General features: G+C 32.3%; 1 long non-coding RNA gene and 2 other non-coding genes across 5 annotated transcripts in view; all 3 read right to left on the bottom strand.

Annotated features, from left to right (window-relative positions):
* Positions 1–22,341, bottom strand: part of LOC116892031 — a 38,758-nt gene extending 16,417 nt beyond the window's left edge. Inside the window, exons 1-6 of one of the 3 annotated variants that reach the window (XR_004386902.1) lie at positions 20,873–22,341; positions 20,360–20,470; positions 11,425–11,815; positions 10,241–10,320; positions 8,756–9,001; positions 7,743–7,891 (exon numbers count right to left, since the gene is read on the bottom strand). This is a non-coding gene — a long non-coding RNA (uncharacterized LOC116892031). Of the gene's footprint in view, positions 1–7,742; positions 7,892–8,755; positions 9,002–10,240; positions 10,321–11,424; positions 11,816–16,081; positions 16,998–20,359 lie in introns of those variants that run through there. The other 2 variants (XR_004386901.1, XR_004386903.1) reach the window with 2 other exon arrangements.
* LOC116895075 lies at positions 16,519–16,585 on the bottom strand. Its single transcript, XR_004387244.1, has one exon. It is a non-coding gene; the product is annotated as a small nucleolar RNA SNORD64 (small nucleolar RNA).
* On the bottom strand, positions 20,750–20,821 carry LOC116895090. The gene has a single exon (XR_004387256.1). It is a non-coding gene; the product is annotated as a small nucleolar RNA SNORD107 (small nucleolar RNA).
* Positions 22,342–22,529: the final 188 nt, after the last annotated feature.

Here is a 22,529-nt window from a genome sequence, read left to right as displayed (position 1 = left end):
CAAGATGTTGGAGGACTTCAAGAAAGACATAAAGAACTCCCTTAGAGAAACGCAGGAAAACATAAATAAACAAGTAGAGGCCTATAGAGAGGAATCACAAAAATCCCTGAAAGAATTACAAGAAAACACAATCAAACAGGTCGAGGAATTAAAAATGGAAATAGAAGCAATAAAGAAAGCCCAAAGAGAAACAACCATGGATATAGAAAACCAAAAGAAGAGACAAGGAGCTGTAGATACAAGCATCACCAACAGAATACAAGAGATGGAAGAGAGAATCTCAGGAGCAGAAGATTCCATAGAAATCATTGACTCAACTGTCAAAGATAATGTAAAGCGGAAAAAGCTGCTGGTCCAAAACATACAGGAAATCCAGGACTCAATGAGAAGATCAAACCTAAGGATAATAGATATAGAAGAGAGTGAAGACTCCCAGCTCAAAGGACCAGTAAATATCTTCAACAAAATCATAGAAGAAAACTTCCCTAACCTAAAGAAAGAGATGCCCCGGGGTTGGGGATTTAGCTCAGCAGTAGAGCGCTTGCCTAGCACGCCCAAGGCCCTGGGTTCAGTCCCCAGCTCTGAAAAAAAAAAAAAGAGATGCCCATAAACATACAAGAAGCCTACAGAACTCCAAATAGATTGGACCAGAAAAGAAACACCTCCAATACATATAATAGTCAAATCACCAAATGCACAAAACAAAGAATATTAAAAGCAATAAGGGAAAAAGGTCAAGTAACATATAAAGGCAGACCTATCAGGATCACACTGGACTTCTCACCAGAGACTATGAAAGCCAGAAGATCCTGGACAAATGTCTTACAGACCCTAAGAGAACATAAATGCCAGCCCAGGTTACTGTATCCTGCAAAACTCTCAATTAACATAGATGGAGAAACCAAGATATTCCAAGACAAAACCAAATTTACACAATATCTTTCTACAAATCCAGCACTACAAAGGATAATAAATGGTAAAGCCCAACATAAGGAGGCAAGCTACACCCTAGAAAACAGCAAGGTACTTATTGTCTTGGCAACAAAACAAAGAGAAGAAAAGCACACAAACATAACACATCCAAATATGAATATAACAGGAAGCAATAATCACTATTCCTTAATATCTCTCAACATCAATGGCCTCAACTCCCCAATAAAAAGACATAGATTAACAAACTGGATACGCAATGAGGACCCTGCATTCTGCTGCCTACAGGAAACGCACCTCAGAGACAAAGACAGACACTACCTCAGAGTGAAAGGCTGGAAAACAACTTTCCAAGCAAATGGTCAGAAGATATCAAATATCAAATAAAATCAATTTTCAACTAAAAGTAATTAAAAAAGATAAGGAAGGACACTTCATATTCATCAAAGGAAAAATCCACCAAGATGAACTCTCAATCCTAAATATCTATGCTCCAAATACAAGGGCACCTACATACATAAAAGAAACCTTACTAAAGCTCAAAGCACACATTGCACCTCACACAATAATAGTAGATTACAACACCCCACTCTCATCAACATAAATCATGGAAACAGAAATTAAACAGAGACATAGACAGACTAAGAATAGTCATGAACGAAATGGACAGATATTTAAAGAACATTCTATCTTAAAACAAAAGAATAAACCTTCTTCTCACCACCTCATGGTATTTTCTCCAAAATTGATCATATAATAGGTCATAAAACGGGCCTCAATAGATACAGAAAGATAGAAGTAATCCCATGCGTCCTATCAGACCACCATGAGCTAATGCTGGTATTCAACAACAACAAGGGAAGAACGCCCACATATACATGGAGGTTGAACAATGCTCTATAATGCTCTACTCAATGAAAACCTGGTCAAGGAAGAAATAAAGAATGAAATTAAAGACTTTTTAGAATTTAATGAAAATGAAGGTACAACATACCCAAACTTATGGGACACAATGAAAGCTGTGCTAAGAAGAAAACTAATAGCTCTGAGTGCCTGCAGAAAGAACAGGAGAGAGCATATATCAGCCAACTTGAACCACACCTAAAAGCTCTAGAACAAAAGGAAGCAAATACACCCAGGAGAAGTAGAAGGCAGGAAATAATCAAACTCAGAGCTGAAATCAACCAAGTAGAGACAAAAAGGACTATACAAAGAATCAACAGAACCAAAAGCTGGTTCTTTGAGAAAATCAACAAGATAGATAAAACTTTAGCCAGACTAACGAGAGGACACAGAGAGTGTGTCCAAATGAACCAAATAAGAAATGATAAGGGAAACATAACAACGGAGTCAGAGGAAATTCAAAAAATCATCAGATCTTACTACAAAAGCCTATATTGAACAAAACTTGAAAATCTGCAGGAAATGGACAATTTCCTAGACAGATAACGAGGTACCAATGTTAAATGAGGAACAGGCCAAAACGGTGGAAAGAGTTCATTGGACTAAGAAGAGATGAATATAATGAACATACTTTGTATTTATTCATGAAATATTAATTTACTGATTTCATCCATTGGCAGTCTCCAAGAAACTTATCTTGTCCTAAAAGACTGGCACTATCTCAGTGTGTAATGTTAAATATCCTTACCCAAAACAAATGGACCTAGCAAATCAGCTGGCATCACAATGCTACAATGTGAAAAATGGCATTAAACTACTTTTATCAGGAGAGGTAAAAATGGTCTCTTCATCTTTCTTTTCAGGAAAGAAATAAAGAAACATTATATAAAATAAGCACTCTAGTAAAATTGAAATATCATTTTATAATGAATCTGAGCACAGTAAGAGCTAGAGAATTCAAGAGCAGAACACAATAGAAAAATAAATTCATGGAGATTAAAAACAAGAGCAGAACACAACAGAGAAATAAATTCATGGAGATTAAAAAAAAATTACTAAATGCTGCCTGCCATTAAAAAGACAAAGAAAAATAATAATTTCTACAATAAACTAAAATCGATCCTTAAAATACTAAAAAAAATACAGAGCACAAAAAAAAAACCCAAAAATACAAAAGAAAACACAAAACAGTCCTAAGAGGACTAAATTAAAAGTCTTTGAGGCCTAAATTATAAACGAGAAAAGAAAGAAGCACTAAACAATCAAAAAGAAACCAAAATCAAAGACCTTTACTTGTATGTATGGTAGGGCAGATCTTTAATTCTAAGACACAAAAAGAAGAGGCAAATGTATGAATCACTATGATTTTTGAGGGCAGCCTGATATAAATAGGAAGTATCAGAACAATCAAGGCTAAGCAAATGTTCTTAAATGAAATCTTATAGAGGCCTGAAACAAATCGTCATATAACAAAAAAACAAAAACAAAAACAAAAAAAAATAGCTCTTTGTATTCTAATTCACCAAACTGCACTAAAACTTAAACTTGACAACAAAACAACCTTTAACAGATATTCAACTAATGAAGACCAAATAACTCTCTGAGGAAATGACTCCATTACTAAATAGTGAACAGTTAATAGAAGAAATTAAGAAGGGAAGGAAAAAACCCTGGAACGAAAATAGAAATGAAAACAACGAAACCTCTAGGACACAACACACTGAAAACAGGCCCAAGTTGGAAATTTGTAGTTCTAATTGGCTACAAATCAGAATAATGGCCTTGTTCCGCACCAAAAGAAGCCCTTGGTCCTACCAAGGCTGGACCTGCCAGTGTAGGGGAATGTCTGGGCCAGGAGGTTAAAAAGGGGTTGATGGGTGGTTGGTGGAAAGGGGATAACATATGAAATGTAAATTAAAAAATATCCAATAAAGAATGAATACCTAAAAGATCAAAATAATGATAAAGTGATTAAAGTTGCAATATATGGGGAAATAACTCAAAACACATTGGATACAAATAAAAATTAAGGCAGAAATCAAAACAAAATTAAAGACTATAATAATAAACGAATACATAAGCCAAAGATCTAGTTCTTTAAGAAGCTAAAAAAAGATTGTGAACCCCTTAGTATGACTAACCAAAAGAAAAAGAGGACCCAAATTAGCAGAATCAGAAATGAAACTTACTTTATTATAATGTGCAGGCCTGTCTACAGTGGAATTTACTGTCAAAAAACACTTGAACAGAGAGATATACCCTGCTTCTCCTTCTAGAGACTGAAGGTGTGTATCTATTTTTTCCAGTAAAAAATAAAAAGCTAGAAAGAGACACAAAGAGGGTAGAAAACAGTGAGAGAGGACGGATAAAATTCTCTCACCAGAATTTCAAAATCAAGTTAAGTGCAATATTCCTTAAATTATTTCATACAACAGATATAAAAGGAACACTGCCCATTCTTTTTATGATGGTTATTTGGAAACAGGAAAAATAATAATACATATAGTTATATGAACAAATTGCAAAAGGACTGAGAAAGAAAAACCAATTCCTTACACAGAAATCTCTATAAACATTAATTGAGGTAATAACTAAGCAAGTGAAAAACTTGCAGAAGTTATCAAAAGATGAAAATATTTATATCCATGGATCATTAGGATTAAATTACTATTTTGGGAAAATGAATGTGAAGATTCAACATAATCCCCACCAAAATTTTAGCATAATCCCTCACAGAACATATATGAACAAAACCTTAAAAGAAATCACCAAATTACAATAGAGAATATAGGCCAACTGACACCTCCCATCACCAAATAAAGATTTCAATATACAGATTGGAAAGAAAAATAGTTACGAATATGTGGGGACCAAGCAAAGGGATATAATCTATCTGATATCACCAAAAAAGGAGGCAAACGGCCCAATTGGCAATCTAATGATCAAAGGAAGTTGGGATTATTGTATATGTAGTTGAATTGTTGTAAAAAGAAGTCCAATGGGAATCCCCAAGCAACTTGGACTACACAAAGACTACAGGTGGTTATTCCCAAACTTGACCAGAAGATACTAATTGCTCAAGACCATACAACATCCTGAAGTGTACATAGCTAAAGGGGATGTCTCTATCAAATCCTACCCCTCAGTTCTCAGAAGAGAGAAGGATGTAATGGCCAGAGGGTGTGGATCAAACACCAAGGATCAAGGCCATCTAAGTACAATATAAGAAAGTCACATATGAAAATGTAGCATCATGCACACAGCACACATGTGTCTTTATCAGCTATGCCCCCACAGCTGAAAGTCAAAGTAGAAACATGTATCACTCCTTAATGCCAAAGCTACCTCTAGGAGCTAAATTGCTTGCAAATGAAACATTAATTTTCACCAAAAAGTTTCACTGATGACAAAGCACTTTTAGTAGAAAACTTGCATGTTGATCAGAAGCTATCCAACACAAAACAATCTCAATGGAAACCTTGGACTTCTTTGTCTCATGTTTTCTGTTTTTGTTTCTTTGACATTACATGTGCTTAGCATACCAGTTCACAACTCAAGAGATGGGTAGCTTATAGAATAGGAGGAATTTTTTAGCTTGAAGATTACTAAGTAGCATATAAATGACACTTGAAAGGAAACATTTAAAAAAGTCATAGAGTCATATGGATTTTTAAAGGAATAAACTATAGAATGAGGTGAATCCAAGGTGCAGGAATACAAATTTCTTGTTTTCTATTCCCTATTAATAATAGACCTTAAATTTTTAATTTGGGTTTAACTGAAAATACTGGAAGTTAGAATGGCTCTATAATCGAAGGAGAGAACATATATAGGTAGGATTATAGATTTTTTCAAACGTATATGTATGTATGTATGTATGTATGTATGTATGTATGTATGTATGTATGTATGTATGTGTTTACTGACATGTAGAAAATGGTGATTCCAGAAGTCATGTTTTTAAACCTTAGTGCCTGATGTAAAATACTCATATGCATGGTGGTATCAGTGAGACTCTAAGGTCAAAAGATTAAAAATCAAACAGGCTCCTGAATTTGCTCTTGTCACCCAAAATTAATATGCTGCATATTGTATCACATCTTAGGTTTATAACATATTTTTATCATACATAAACTGAGATGAATTTTTATCCATACTGGCTAGCTTTCTTCAGGATGGAATGTGCTTCGAGGTAAAAATTCATTCATGATCACATTGCTATGAATACAGCAAGCAACAAACCAGACTTCCAGGTACAATGAGCCAAATGGTACAAATTAAATTAAACAATTGCTTAATTTTATTTAATGTAAGAGAAAAACTTTATCACTAGTGAAGCAGGCAATACCAAGCCAAAGGAGGTGCTCAAAAGTGTTTGAGCAGCTTTTTGATGCACTGAAGGCTCAGAGACCTTAAAAGAGAGGGAGGTTTCAAAATTCAAGAGCACAAGTATGGCCAAGAGCTGAGAAATGCTGTCATTGGGATATGAAATGGGAAGTGGATTTTTATGGGGTATGTTTCACATAACTATACACTTCTTTGGAATCTATAGACAATTCAAATAGTTGCTCGGAATAAAGTGATACAGTGATGTAGCCTTACTCATGTTAAAAAAATCCTGTAAGTGGGAGCACTAAATGAAATCAAAATACCACAGAAACAAAAACAGAAGTAATGAAGTCTTTCATGTTAGAGCCTGATAAACACACATATTTTTCAATTGAGGAATATGCATATATTCCCAAATTATAGGTGCCAGTTTCATACACATAAAAATTAAATTCTATAGGCACTTTTCAAAAAATGTTAAGAATGACACAATTGTTTCACTAATTTGATGTGTGTCAAATATAATAAAACCATTATATAGAAATAAAAACTCAATAAGGCTCACAAATATGAATAAGGCTTATATATTAGTTAATACTGATATACTCAAATTAATTTCTGAACTTAGTTAAACATTTCAATATATGATGAAGTTCAAAACAAAAAATTCTTTACACAATTACTTTAATCTTTTATGTTTATGGCTCAATTTTGGGAAAGTCCTTCATGTAGTCTGGCATCAAAATACTAACAGCCCTACCTAATGAAAAAATAGAGATTGTATGAATATACTACTAAACCCCAGAGTTTAACAAACTATAACCTTGTTAAATAACCTATGCCACTTAAATGGTCTCAGGGGAAAAGAAACCACAGAATACTGTTAAATACAAATATATAAAAATGCATTTGTTTAGGAAATGTGACTTATTTTTTAAAAAGGGGTTACAAGTAATTATTGCTACTATGTGCCTATGTCAGTGTATATGAACATGAGTTTAAATTCCAGAGAGGAGAGGTGCTGCTGTAACTTGTAACTGCACCTGCAGTTTTAGGCGTGTTGGGCCTACATAGTAGGTGCCAGGAATGGAACTCTGTGTGTAATCTAAATTGCTTACATATCTCTCTAGCCCAAAGAATAAAATTCAATATTACTCAATGCTCAGAAATCTTAACTTTTATTTGAGTGAGGCACGGAGGAAATGAATTCGTGAATGTTCAAGTCCAATCTGAACTATATCATAATGTGGTACAGGCTATATTTTAAGTAGGATAACTTAATTCCCAAAACATTTAAACCAACATAGACATTGCAGAATTAACATGGAATATTACCTACCAATACGAGAATGCAACAGTACTTCTTGCTCGTGCATTCCAAAAATAATTCCAAATTCACTTATTTGTAATCAAATGATAGTAAAACATTAACATTATATATATTTAATGTAGATTATATAAAAATATGAAAGTGACTTTCATATATCCACATATTGACTTCATTTTACCAGACATTATAGTAGTGAAATATATGGAATGTATAGGTAAGAAAACATTTAGTTACAAACAGAATGACATACCTTGAGGTTGTATATGAAGAATAAATTTAAAGCAATCTATTCTCTAATCTATTAAGTGTGATGCAAATAAAACTAAAAGTGTATTTCTCCAAGTTGACAAGTATTTGTAAGCATCAATTCTGAGGAAAAAATTGACTACAGTGAATATTCTGAAAAATAAGAGAAACAAGTCTGAACTAAATAGGACAGGTAAGACAGTATAAATCATCAGTAATTAACAATAGAAAAGAAAGAATATAGACATAAAGCAAATTGTGTTTTCTAATATGCTAAAATATGACAACATATTTAGAAACATTATTAAATACTCCAGCACGTTAATAATGAAGATCAAAAAGAGACGGAAAAAGATCTGATAAAAACGAGGGTGATAAGACAGGTAAGTATGATATGAACAAAAAAATGATTGCAAAAGAAAAACACAAAACTATGGCATAAGAGAACACATATTTAATGCATAATTTATGTACAACATATTAATAAAACACATAATGTTTCATGTGACATACATGACATGCAGACTCAATTACAAATGCACGAATGTAGATACTCAGCATGGAAACTCAAACAAGACAATGAAATGAGTAACGTAATGATTTAATACTTTAATAGTAAATACATAAATACATACATAAATACATACATAAATATATAAATGAGAGTCCTGGTAAATGCTAAGGCATTTAATCAAATGTCGACCTTGTATACATAGCCAATGCATTTCAAAGTAAAAGAAATTTGACATGTAACTTTGAAGTTATTATCTTGACCGATAAAAAAGATGGAATTATTTAAAATAAGCTAAAACTGTATGTACCAGAAATCCCCAAAAGTTAGGAATGCACTATAAAAGTAAAGCACCATACAGTTCTAACTGTAAATGGTATATTTCTATAATGTCACCACTCAAATCAGAATATGCTACACATTACTTAAACCCTTTAATAAATAGAAAATCATTGAAAACAATCTCTATAATTAACTTTAAAAGTATCATGAAATATACTTCATACTTATGAAAACATTGAGATGATGCCAATGTCAATTCAATCATTCAATTCTTATCCATGTAGTAGTGTCTCTACTTCTTGAGTTAATTCCAAATTAACAATCAGAAAATATTTATAAATTGTCTTCAAATCAAAATTCCAGTCTCTATCCAAATATCTGAGTTCTATTATGATGATTCACAAGAGTGTTTACTCTCTGCAACCTTTCAGATCATTATATCAGCTGTAGAACCAAGATTTGATAACCACCTGAAAGGACAAAGGAAGAAAATGATAACTATTAGTTCATTTTCAAAGGATACCATTCATTTTTGTTATAAAAACCTATTTTTATGACATGAGATTATTATCTTGTTTACTAAAAAGAATTTTATTTATACAAGAAATTTGTATTGTTATTACTCTAGTGTTCTTTTGATTTGTGCTGTCAGTTTTCTATTTTGTTTAGCTATTTTAATTTTCTTTGTGTACAGTCATTATCCCTGTTATTTTGACAAAAACATTCTCATGGTACAATTTTAAGTTGTGTTTTGCCTGTTTTGCCAAACTCATTTTCCCTATATGATCATTCTGACTTCTCACAAAGGATTGATCATCAGCATCATGTTCCTGTTGCCATGTTGTCCCTTAAAATTATGGAATTCCTATTAAACTTTGAACCCTAATTTGCCTGTGTATATGTATGATGCTCATGAGTTACCATGCGTAGTTGCTAGGTACTAAACTTTGGGAATTTGCATAAGCAGTACTCACTAACTACTATCTCTAAAACTTCAAATTTGTTTGTTTTATTTCTTTGGCTTTTATAAAGATTTTCCTCTATATATGTGAGTACACTATTTGTCTATAGACACATTAACAGAAGGAGGGCATCAAATCCCATTGTAGATTGTTTTAAACCACCCTCTGGTTGCTGTGAATTGAACTCAGGGGTTTTAGATGAGCAGTTAACTATCTTACGGGCTGAGCCCTATCTCCAGCCCTGTTAATGCATTTTTTAATAAGGAACAAGTGAAGAAACTATTGTAATATGTAAGACAATTAACAAAATGATAATGTGTATACATATATTAAATCACTACTTTATTAAGATGTCTTCCTAAAAAGACTATATGAAAAGTCTGAAAATTGTGTTAACTGGTACTTTTTCGGCCTGAACAAATGCTCTTAATTCTGACAACTGCAGAGTCCCAGTGTATGAGATTGGTAAACAATGTTATCAGAAGCTCATGTTTATCCTCAACTACATAGGTATTTGATGATAGCTTACCATGATTCTCAAACATTTATAAAATAAAGAGACTCAAACTACAGTTGTATTTCCTTTATAGAACACTTGTCCTGTAAGTATAAGGGAGACCTGAGTTCCATACTCATCATTGCAAACAATTAATTTACCTCAGAAAATCAGAATGTGTGGAAACAATATTTCAAAAAATATGACCTTACTTGGCCTAATGAAAAAAAAAATGGCAAATCCTTTCTTACTTCGAGTTTTCAGGAATGTATATTTTCTCACACTTCCATCAGCTGTTCTCAGGTTAGGACTAGTAAGTCATCATGAGCACCTGAAAAATAAAGGATGCAATACAAAGTAGGATATATATGAAACAATTGAGGATCAGCCATGTCTTGAAAAAACAACAATTTGCATTTAATACTAAATATTTCCATCAATTTTCCAATTGTTATGTGTATGTGAGACTTCACAAAGCAGAGGCTTCAGTTCCTACAAAGACAGATGTGGTAAAATGCCTAAATGGAGTCCTCTGAAAATGTAGTGAATGTATTTAATAAGCAAGTAAGAAGACCCTAGCATCTTACTTGAAATTCATGTATATGTACCTGTATATGGAGCAGGTGCCTGAGGCAAGTTATACCCTTGAGCTGTAGTCTTAGGCAGCAACTGGTAGATGGGAACAGACCTCATGTCATTAATAAGTATAGTTGGTGTGCTATCAGCCAAATTATCTTCTTGAACACTACATTTTTATTTAAATGATGTTACTAGTTAAATTGGAAATAGGTAATTTTGAAGGATCTAAGAATATCTGAATATCAACTAGAGATCCATGACGTAAGTCAAACACATACAATAAAGTAAATACTATCCTAGTATTCACTTAAATAATAAGTAATTGGCATGAGTGCAAAGGTGGCTCAGCCTGTTTCTGATCCCGGGTTATATTCTAAGAAGAAAAATGTAATAGAAAGCTTGCAATTTATCCTATGTGTAACATAACAAAAACAAACTTTATTCTTTAAGACTTTTTCTTAGTTATATGTGTGGTAATTTGAATAGGAATTGTCCCATAGATTCATAAGTTCAGTCCATAGGGAGTGACATTATTAAGAAGCATGACCTGTTTCAGGGGTAGGGGAGGAGGCAGGTTTTAAGGTTTCCTATACTGACACTATGTCCAGTGTGGCACACAGTTTCTCCTTGCTGACTATTAATCATATGATGTAGAAATCTCAGCTCCTCTAACACCATTATCTGCCAGGACACTGCCATGTTTCACATTATGAATTCACTAAAATTGTAAGATATCACCATTAATTATTTTCATTCATAAGAATTGCCACATTCGGTGTCTTTCAGCATTACACCCTAGCTAAAACAGTATATTTAACTCATATAAGCTTCACTCACAATACAGTTTAATACTTACCAAAAACTTTATCTTCTCTTTTCTGTTAGATAATGTACTATGCTTTGCTGATAAGACTCTGAAGTTTCTTACATTCTTCACAAATTGAAAAACCATAAAGGCATATAGACTTGGATAGGCAGTCCAGTACTCCCATGAGGTTGACAAAAGTATTGGCACAAATTGCCTTTTCAATATTTTCTTCTTGTTTTGATGGTTATTTGCAAAAGCACTCATGAAGCACAAAGGCAGTGAAATGTCATCTTCTTTCTATTTACAAGTATTAGAATTTTAACATTCTTCCTGAACATGTTTTCTGTTTGCTTAAAACTGTTCATTCTAGATGGTATCGTAACAATTTCCAAGCATGTACAGTTTACATTAATTCACTTGCACAAATCTTCAATTATTACTGTAAAATAACACATATTATGATACAAAAGTATTAACTGCCTGAATGACACAACCTATGTTTAATCAGGAATTTCTTAACTACCTCATTTAGTATGAACTAAAATAAGGTAACTTGTTCCTTTTAACAATTTAAAATACAGCAACCCTACTTTATTGAATATTTCCCTGTTAAATTACATCCACCTTAAGCTACAATCCTTATTGTCTTTCGGTAGATCTGTATTTGGCTATCCTTACTAGCCAACAAAAGAAAAAAAAAATCAAATTACATTTGAGGATCATGAATGATGAAATCTTAGGATGTAACACCAAAAAATGAAAAAAAAAAAAAAACAATTCTTACAATTTCTTTTGTGTTGTAGGGAGATGTTCATTTTTCTTCATTTTCACACTTTCTTTTAACACAAAGCCTAATGAGCTCAGGCAGTCCTTGAACTGAGTACGGAGGGAGCTGCGTATAGTACTGTCATGTACTGGGATATTACTCATTAATCCCACCTCTGATTTTATTTTCTATTGATTGCCTTTAATGTTACATGGGCTGCTTTTTCTTAGGGTATACCAGATATTTACCTTAAATAATACTAGCTAAAAAATATACAAAATTTTAAAATTATATAAAGATGCATAAATACATAAAAATGTTTGGAAAATGTTACATGATCTATATTTACTACAAATTGAATTCAGTCATAACATTGCAGAATTAACTGAATTAAAAATAAATATTACCTTTATAATTTGTAAATCAGGAATACAAATAGAAATCTACAACATAAACATAAAACAGTATGTAATCTATATATAATATTATGACTATAATCACTGCAGGGAAATTGTATATATGTGGCAATGGAAAAAAATCGAGTAAAAATAATTTATAATTTTAAAATTAATTTATAATTCATAAATACTTTTTTCACAGTTAATCTATCTTTGAGATAAAAAACACCTTGTTTGTCCTATAATTTTGTTTCATGTCTACAGTATACAAAAGACCTGGCTTATTCTTCTCTACATGAGAAATTATACATAAAAAGTTTGTATTTAACAGTTAATAGTAGTCATCTACTATTCCACTGTAATAGAATTTACTGGTATAATTTAATGTTAGGTTACAATGAAATATTTACAAGCTTATATTAAGAATGCATTTGTAAAAATTGGTTTCTCAACCTGACATAAATATCTGTATATATTTATTTACATTGTATATCTGTATATATTTATATATATATATATATATATATATATATATATATCTGTGTATATATATTTACAACATGTTTTAACGCTGTCATGTAAGGTAAATACAATACTGCATTAACAAATTCACAAATGTAAAATAAACTATTCAAAGAAATATTTCCTATAATGCCTAAATATAAATATTTAGATTATGGCCTTTCATTACTACAACAGAAAAACAAATAACAAGCAACAAAATTATACTAAAAAATTAAAAAGCATGAAAGTTTATAATGATGTTATTTACAAAATTGTACCCTGTGACACTCTATACATCTAGATAAACTAGATGTTCAAATTTTATATTTGACTATTATTTACAAAGTTGTCTTGAATATTGTCATGCAACATGGGAACACATACAAAATTTTGTAGTGTTCCAAGAGGTAGCACAAAATCTTCATGAATGTTGATTTAAAAAACGGTTTTGAAAAAACTGTTTGAATCAGTAGTCTCATTAATTCTCAGAAAGCAAACTAAATACCCATTGTGGTATTCTTGATATGTACAACTCAGATGACAAAATAGTCAACTATTATAAGAAGTGCATAAATTTACAGTATTTATAAATTATTCCTGAGTTTCAAACAAATATGAAAAATTATGAGCTCCATGATCCCCTTTATAAACTCTCAATGTGTTATCTTCATTGTAAAATTTGTGCGTCTTAATACATTTACAATTTTAGATGCTTGTTATAAAAATCTCTACTTAGAAAGTTCTGTTTCTACCATGTATCAGATGACTAAAATGCATGTAATTCTGATATATCTTGATATTTGGAAAAATAAATTATATCACACATTTTAGTAATTAGAAAAATAAAATGAAACTTCATGCCACTTATAGCATTCATACTTTTAAGCAAATAGTGACAATATAATACTTGTACTTGAATTATACTCAGAAATAACTATCTTGAAACCATTATAGAATATAATGAGAATTACACACAATGAGAATTACACAGAAGTCAAGTCTTAATTACCAACAAAAATAACCTTGTCTTTTTGTACAGAACACATTTAATCCAGGTTTTAACACACCTATCCATAAACACAAGAAATATGCTAACAAATCACTGCATACAGTTGAAACATTATATTGAGGCTTAGTAGAACATATTTTACCACTCAAAAGCATTCATCAAAAATTTTAAATAAAATATATTTGGAACATATTATCAGAAATTCTGTCTATGGGCAAAAGTAGCTGTATTAAAATGGAACAAAGGCCAAGTAAATCTCATCATGTAAACTAAATAACATGTTTTGATACTTCTGTTATTAAAAGACTCATTAAACAAAAAAGTAATGCCATGTGGATACAGTAGTTGAAGGTAGCTTTGTTTCTACAATGATAGAAATCTTTTTTTTCCAGTTGTCAATATTTTTTCAGTTGTCAAATGTTGCTGGGTCATATTTAAAAAAAAAAAAAAAAACTACAGGCAGAAAGGAGCTGAGTGTTAGACTGATAAATTGGGCATGACTAAATTTGCAAATCCAGAGTAGGATTCAGCAATTCCAATTTAAAAAGTTTTCCCCTGCCTAGCAGTTCTTCCCCTATGCTCCCATCCCCACTAAGCTGTTCTTAATTAACCAAAAACAGGAAAAATTGCTGTACCATAATACTTAAGAATTCATATACTATACTCTGTTGAAAACCAAAGTTCTAATCTATTCTCAGTATCCAACTCTAATTTAAATTAAGATTTTTGTGATAAAAATATATTTGTATATAAAACAAGTGTGCAAATATAAGGTATGACCAGAAATTTCCATTTAAATGCTGTTTTATTTCTTTTAGATACGCATTAGTATATTAAGGTTGTGATGTGTTATGTTAACATTAGGTTCATCCACAAAATATTTGGAGTAAATATTTGGAGTAAAATCAGTTAATAGTTGTCACATATATAATCTTTTTCAAATGGTACTATCATAAATTCTCTTAATTTGCCATGAAAGAATAATCTAGAAATTCCTGAATAAGCATTTTAGTAATTTATTGATCTAAAAATTTTATTATCTTCAAATATCCTGCAAAACATAATCCATTACTTTTCTTCACATGATTAAATAAACATGGCTCACTATCGGATATGTAGATCTATGATTCTCTGTATAACTGCAGATATCATAACACGATGTTTGTAATTCTACCATGACAAAAAAAAATCTTCTCAAATATATATATATATATATATATATATATAACATAATATTCTCTGACAAAAAATAACCATGAGTGTTAGTTATAAAGCACACTGTACAAAACTGCATAGTAGCAATGATAAAAGAAACCTGTTCCTTGAAAGGAAAGCCACATTAAGCAATAAGAGTATAATCTATACTACAGGGATTCTACTTTTATTTATTTTATTTCTTACTATCAAGAAAATGCCAAACCATAACACTGGAATTACTTCACCAATGTACTTAAAAATAATGACTCAATGACTCAAACATGAAAGTAACACTGACCTGTCTTCCATAAAAAAAAAATCACTTTAACAAGTGTATTATAGAAATTTCCCTTGTAATTAGTTATTTTACAAGAGCATTCAATGGAAAACACCTTAACAGAACACTGGTCAAAATCTAATTGATTTTACTAATTAACCAAAAAGTAAAATCAATAAAATTATCTTTCTAATTTGACTCTGAATCATTTCACATATTATTCTAATAAGTTATTGTATATTTCAACTGAAGTTATACCAATAAATTACCAGAACCTGTAGGTTTAGTGTTGTTTTAAAACCATATAGGAAAATAAATCTACCTGTTATTTATTCATGTAGATATGCAAGTATTCAGAAGTAATTATGAAGGAATAGGATACTTAATAAATCACCACAGCAGTAGCTAATATACAATGCTCAGGGAACCTCACACTTCAGAAACAAAAATCAAACTGGTATGCAGATGATTATCCATCCTGATACTGCCCAAGCATGAGTTCAAATTTAGGAATAGTAAGTTATCTCACTGACAAAAAATTAAACAATATTTACCACATATTTCTCATATCAGTATTGGCAATTACACAGCCACCACTCCATCAATGCTTTATGATAGTAAAGAAAGATTATCCTCTCTAATTGTCCTCAGCATGTGGGAAAATCATAAAATTCCTACCTTCTACAAAAAAAGGTCAATGCATATATTAGTAACAATACAGTCAAAATGACTAGGAACATGCTCAGGGAACTATCACACAGGGTACTTATTGGATAACTGGGAAGTACACTAGCTTCTGAGTTCTAATATAGAAAAGAAGGTGAAACTTATTGTATTAGAAACACAAAGGCACTTTACACACATAACGTGAAATACTTTTAAATCTTGCTATATGTAAAGATCTACAGCTCCAGTCTCCTTGAGAAAATCTTGTATCATATTCTAAGAACTTAAGTTTTGTTACTTAAGTCCTTAAACTGACACTTTGGCTAGACTTCAGAGTAATTATTTTGAGCGTCATTTCATTATGCTCAGTAAACACAGCTCATCATTAATCCAGCCAAGGTCCTCCACCTCAAGTTATGTTTAAAAGCTGAAAAGAATGAACATGGTGTATGGTCACCTGTTATTGGTACAATAGTTTGAGGGGCCTGTGATAGAAAAAAAAAACCCTCAAGATTTAGGGGAGTACTTCTATGTCAGAGCTATTGATTCACATAAAATTCTGGGCCCAAATACAGCCTAAAATAATATCTCCTGGACTGGTTACGTATGCAGTTAGTTGTCCTGTTAGGTATACAGGGCACACTAGTGAATAAGTGAATGAATGGATTAGGTATGTGGTGAGCCTATAAAATGATCACTTGCAACACCAAGACAGAAATATTGTAAACTGGATGCCAGTGTGGATGAGTTACATGATGAGAACCAGTATCAAAATGCATACAAACAAACCAAACCAAATAAAAAAAAAAAGTGACTGGTCACTTTGATGCTAAGGACAAAACAATACTCAATGACCTAGGTTTCAATCTTCTGCATAAAAATATTGTCAATGAAGATTAAAACAGACACAGAAGGAACACCCATTCAGAGCCTGCCCCACATGTGGCCCATACATATACAGCCATCCAATTAGACAAGATGGATGAAGCAAAGAAGTGCAGGCCGACAGGAGCCGGATGTAGATCGCTCCTGAGAGACATAGCCAGAATACAGCAAACACAGAGGCGAATGCCAGCAGCAAACCACTGAACTGAGAATAGGACACCCGTTGAAGGAATCAGAGAAAGAACTTGAAGGGGTTTGAGACCCCATATGTACAACAATGCCAAGCAACCAGAGCTTCCAAGGACTAAGCCACTACCTAAAGACTATACATGGACTGACCCTGGACTCTGACCTCATAGGTAGCAATGAATATCCTAGTAAGAGCACCAGTGGAAGGGGAAGCCCTGGGTCCTGCTAATACTGAACCCCCAGTGAACTAGATTGTTGGGGGGAGGGCGGCAATGGGGGGAGGGTCGGGAGGGGAACACCCATAAGGAAGGCGAGGGGGGAGGGGGATGTTTGCCCGGAAACCGGGAAAGGGAATAACACTCGAAATGTATATAAGAAATATTCAAGTTAATAAAAAAAAATATTGTCAATGTAACAAAGCAAACACTCTACTCTGCAATTTTTCCCACCTTGAAAGTGATTCATTGTCCACCCTTATGTGTAACTGAATATTTTGATGATCTTGTTCTAGGACAGGCAAAGCTACAAACAGAAACCCTATCTGAGAAAAAAAACAAACAAACCTAAAAGAAAATCATGAAATATGACTGAGTTCACGAACTAGATAATTTTTCCACTGCTAGTACACTGAAACCATTGTCTGAAGCAAGGTGACTGTAATTTAATGACTCGACCCTTTGTATTCTTCTCTAGGATAAGCTCTCTTTGGAATGACAACAGCATTTCTGTTTCTGACATGGTTTGGTAGTGAAGGTGACCAACCTCATTTGATTATCCCAAGGGTGGCATATATTCAAGAAACAAAAATCCTGGATCTGAGCCCAATAGCAACATGTGGCTTTTTCCCTCCAATATCCTTCAGTGCATATTATTGAGTAGCTAAGCACTGAAGAAGTATTTAAAGAAAAGAGTTTATTTATGTACAATTAAATGTTAAAAATGACTGAGCTTACTAATGCATGTCAAGTCATGGTAAACGAAATTCTAGACCTTTAGCAATTGTTTCCCAAGAAATGACAGAATATTAAGTTTCTAGAGGGAAGTTATCAATATTATCCCTGTAATTAGAATACTCTATCAGTTTAGACAGAAAAATGATGAGTTCTCTTAATCCAAAAACCAATCTAAAGTAAGGTCTAATGTAAAGATTTCTTTTAGCAACGTTCCATGCCTTAGGAAAAGAATTCATTGTTATAAAACAGTGGAAAATGGATGCAGATGCTTAAGCAAGTTACACAGCAGACCATAAGCAAATAATGAAAGTAGCTACACTAAACACTGATTTTCAATGTAGTATAATGCTATACAAAAATGTACTAACATCCACTCACAATTTCCAGAGTGATTAATCATTCCTTTTATTCTAATCAACTAAAGACAAATTGGCTGTTGTGTTAAGAATGCTTCTGAAATTTGCGTTTAAATAATTGCTCATATACATTTCAAATAGATAGTACCTATATGAATTCGCCTGACACTTGTACTAAGTAATTAAGTGTATGACTAAAACAATGTATGCCTGAGTATAAGTTTCATATTATAATTGTCAAGTATAAGGGCATTCCTAAAATTCGCTGATAAAAACTCTTTACAAATGTTATTAAAAGGCAATGTATCTGATCACCTAAGAGCTGTGATAGGATCATAACCTAATTAAGGTTTTTATGTCTAGTACTTGATTTATTCTGGAGTTCATAGATTCCTAAATTTTCTTTCTTTTGGTAGTTTGCTGTAGTCTCATTATGTGGCTTTGGCTGGCCTAGAGCTCATTATGTACATATTTAACTAAAACTTTTAACAATCTTTTGTTGGCCTTTTGAGTGCAGTATCATAGGTTGTGTTCTAACATACCCAGATCAATGTAGAACTTCTAATTTCAGCTATTATTTGAAATAATTATATGTAAAGCAATGTCACAAATATATCACATAAGTAGAAAAAGAGTATATTTCTTCTGAGTGGATGAAGGTTGGCCTTCTCTGTCTTCAAAAGTGAGAGCTAGAAATTTGGAATAGTAAGCAAGGTGAAAGCTAGGTGGGTATAGTAAGTTGTAGGCAATCCTAGCATTAGAGGGGATGTTGATATCAAGACATAAGGCTAACTAGACACAGACACCCAGCTCAATCTATTAAGTGGAGAATGATAAAAGGTGATACCTTTGTGACCTTCAAAAGAATTCATGTATATACATTTATACCACTACAATGTGCACATGCCTATATAACACACGCAAATGCATACATATGAAAAAAGAAAACCTTTTGGGAAATTATCAACACACCATCATTAACAGATATGGAGAGTGATGATTCCAATAAACTACAAAAATGACTTGAAACTTGAACATTTTCAAGATTTCAGAAGGGAAAGCCAAGTGCAGAAGTGATGTAAACAGCAAGCAAAACCACTCTTGAAACAAGGGGCTAAAGAAGCAATTTTAACTGTTATTTTTAAACCACAGATATCCCAAAAGCAAGAATCCATTACTCTACTGTTACTGTAACTGTTCTACAGATAAACATACATTTAATCCCAAGAACTGTTCTCCTTTTTGCTTCTTTACTACTAAATTTCTTAAATTTACCTTAGCATGTGGCTCTATAACACTCTCTCATTGCTTATCTTATGGATTCTTGGGCAATAGAAGATGAATCCTAGTTCCTCCTTTCTCTTTAAAGTAAAAATTACCACATTTCATCCTGCAGAAGACTCTTCATTCTAATATAATTGATGGCATTTATGTTTTACATTTTACAAAAGATAACTAAAATATTCCTACCAATACATTGTTCATGCCAATTATGTCAATGTAAAAAAAAAATAACATAGACAGGAAATTATTTAAGCACTGTAAGAATGACCAGCTAAATAATCAATGAGAATATAGGCACAGCTAACAATTAGTCATGAGTTTTTAGTATTCTATACTAGAATGTAAATAATACCTAACTTATTTTTTAAATAAAAAAAAAATTCTCACATAGTTAAGAACTGCTACACTCTAAAAGAACAGGTTCTTGACATACTCACCACATTCCACAATATACATACTCCATAAATATTACCCTTTTCTTCTGATTGATATAACTTACAAATATAGAAAGGTGCTTTTGATTCTTTTCATGAGTTGGAAACTCCATTTTATAGTTATCCATGTCAGCAGGTGCCTATGCCTTTTGTGATCCAAGGACATTTCATTTTTGCTTTCAACAAATATAAAAGGCAAAAAGACAAAATATTTATATAAAAGATATTAGATAAAGTAGAAAATCTGTGCACTACTTCTTCCAATTCTGAGGATGCAATGTTGTCATTTCAAATATGACTATTTGCTTTCCTTTAGTAATTGGGCCTGGAAAATATCAATTTTCTCATTACAGCACCCCATGTGCTGTTATTAGAAGTATGTACCAATATGCCCACCTAAGAAAATATTCTACTGTGAACAGTAAGCAATATAATATAGTGAGGCAAATTGACTAGATTTCAGAGTCACTCTAAGCTCAATTTTTGAAATCATTGTGTTCAGACAAGGTCCCATGTCATCATAAATCTAGTCAAGGTCTCTGTAAAATGTTCTTCTTTTCAACAAAAGATTACATTACCTTTAAATTGCAGCTATTTGGATTTACAGCTTTATTATAATAGTACAGGATGGTAGTCATGGTAGCTAAGGCCATAAAACTTCACGACATTCATTAAAAATTTCTTTCTTCAGTTATAATCTAAATTGACAGCAGGACATCACATTAGTCTAAAATAATATGAACAGATATAATTTATTTCAGAATTGGATACTGTTCTACAAAAAGCATGCTTTAATAGATTTTATAAAATTCACATACTGAAATGACATGTACAAAGAAAAATGAACAGCTTCTCTGAAAGGTAATAAAAGAACTAAGAAGCAATTTCAAATCTTTAACTGTATGAACCTGTTTAAATCAGTAGATAAGAGAAGCAAGTCTGTAAAATTATTAGACAAGTATTTCATTGAATATTATATAACTTTTCTAATTCCCTTTCACCCCCAATACCCTATTGTACATTAATAGCATATAGGAAACCAGTTTCAAATACATTAATACACAATCTGTCCAAAATTAGATGATAATTAAGGACTAAAATTTAGAAAATGTGTATTTTTCAAGTAATCCTCAAAATTCTGATGTTGGGACAGTGTTTTATTTATCACACCCCGTTCTATAGAACTCACTTGAAACTGTACCATTAATCTCTTTGCCTCCATTTCCAAGATGCACCAATGCAGCACCAGTGCAACTGGTTTATACTTAATCAAACACACCTTCATACATGCTGGGAATAAATAGCTGACATATGTCTAGGATGAAGTAGAGCATAACAGAAATTTATGAAATACTAGAACATAGCATATTGAAGCAGAAGGATGAGATTGACGTAATCTTCATCCACAAGAGAAATTTGAGGTGTACCTAGATTACATGATACCTTGTATTAAATTCCCCTAAAATGGAGACCATAGGATGTCTAAGTGGTTAAGAGATTTTTATGTGTTTAAAGTTCTTCCATGGACATTTATAGATTGTCATGTTGATGCATAATTATAACCTATAAAAATTTTTAAGAAACTATGTTTGTAATAGTCTAGAATACATAGTCCAGAATGGTAAATACACTAGCAAAATAATGTTTATCTTAAAACTCACCTCTGGCTTGCAGAAAAGGAAGGGTCACCTTTAGTTCAGAAATAAGACCATAGATTTTCTTCAAATGTGAAGTCACCACTCACACCCAAATCTCAGAGCTTCCTGTTTATGAATCTCCAGAACATGGGGAGGGTTAAATAGCAACTCCTCCTAGACATGACAGAAGCTATGCAATACCATCAACAGACATACTAACATGGATACTGGAAATTTCACAAGGCCTCACATAGATGAATTATCACTGACTTCTGAGAATGAGCCTTCTTCAGGGAAAACATTTATAATTTAATACCAAGAAATGAGCCTAAACAAATGTACATACAAAAAACATAATAGAACATGTACATGGTAAACATCTGTATTTGTGTGTTCGTGCATGCATGTACATATATCGGACAACTGTGTATGTGCCTGTATGGGTGTATGTATGTTTGTCAACTTAATTATAGAGCATGGTTGGAGGATTGGAAAATACCTTGTATTTCATGTTTTAATTCATGAGCTATGACACACCCGTGTCATAATTGATGTGACTTTAAATATTTGATTAAATATCTCTACACAGCTTTAACTG

This window comes from Rattus rattus, chromosome 2 (assembly GCF_011064425.1).
Source record: "Rattus rattus isolate New Zealand chromosome 2, Rrattus_CSIRO_v1, whole genome shotgun sequence".
NCBI classification, from domain to species: Eukaryota; Metazoa; Chordata; class Mammalia; order Rodentia; family Muridae; genus Rattus; species Rattus rattus.
The sequence above is the reverse complement of the archived record's forward strand: the minus strand, read 5'-3'. Positions and strand labels throughout refer to the sequence as shown.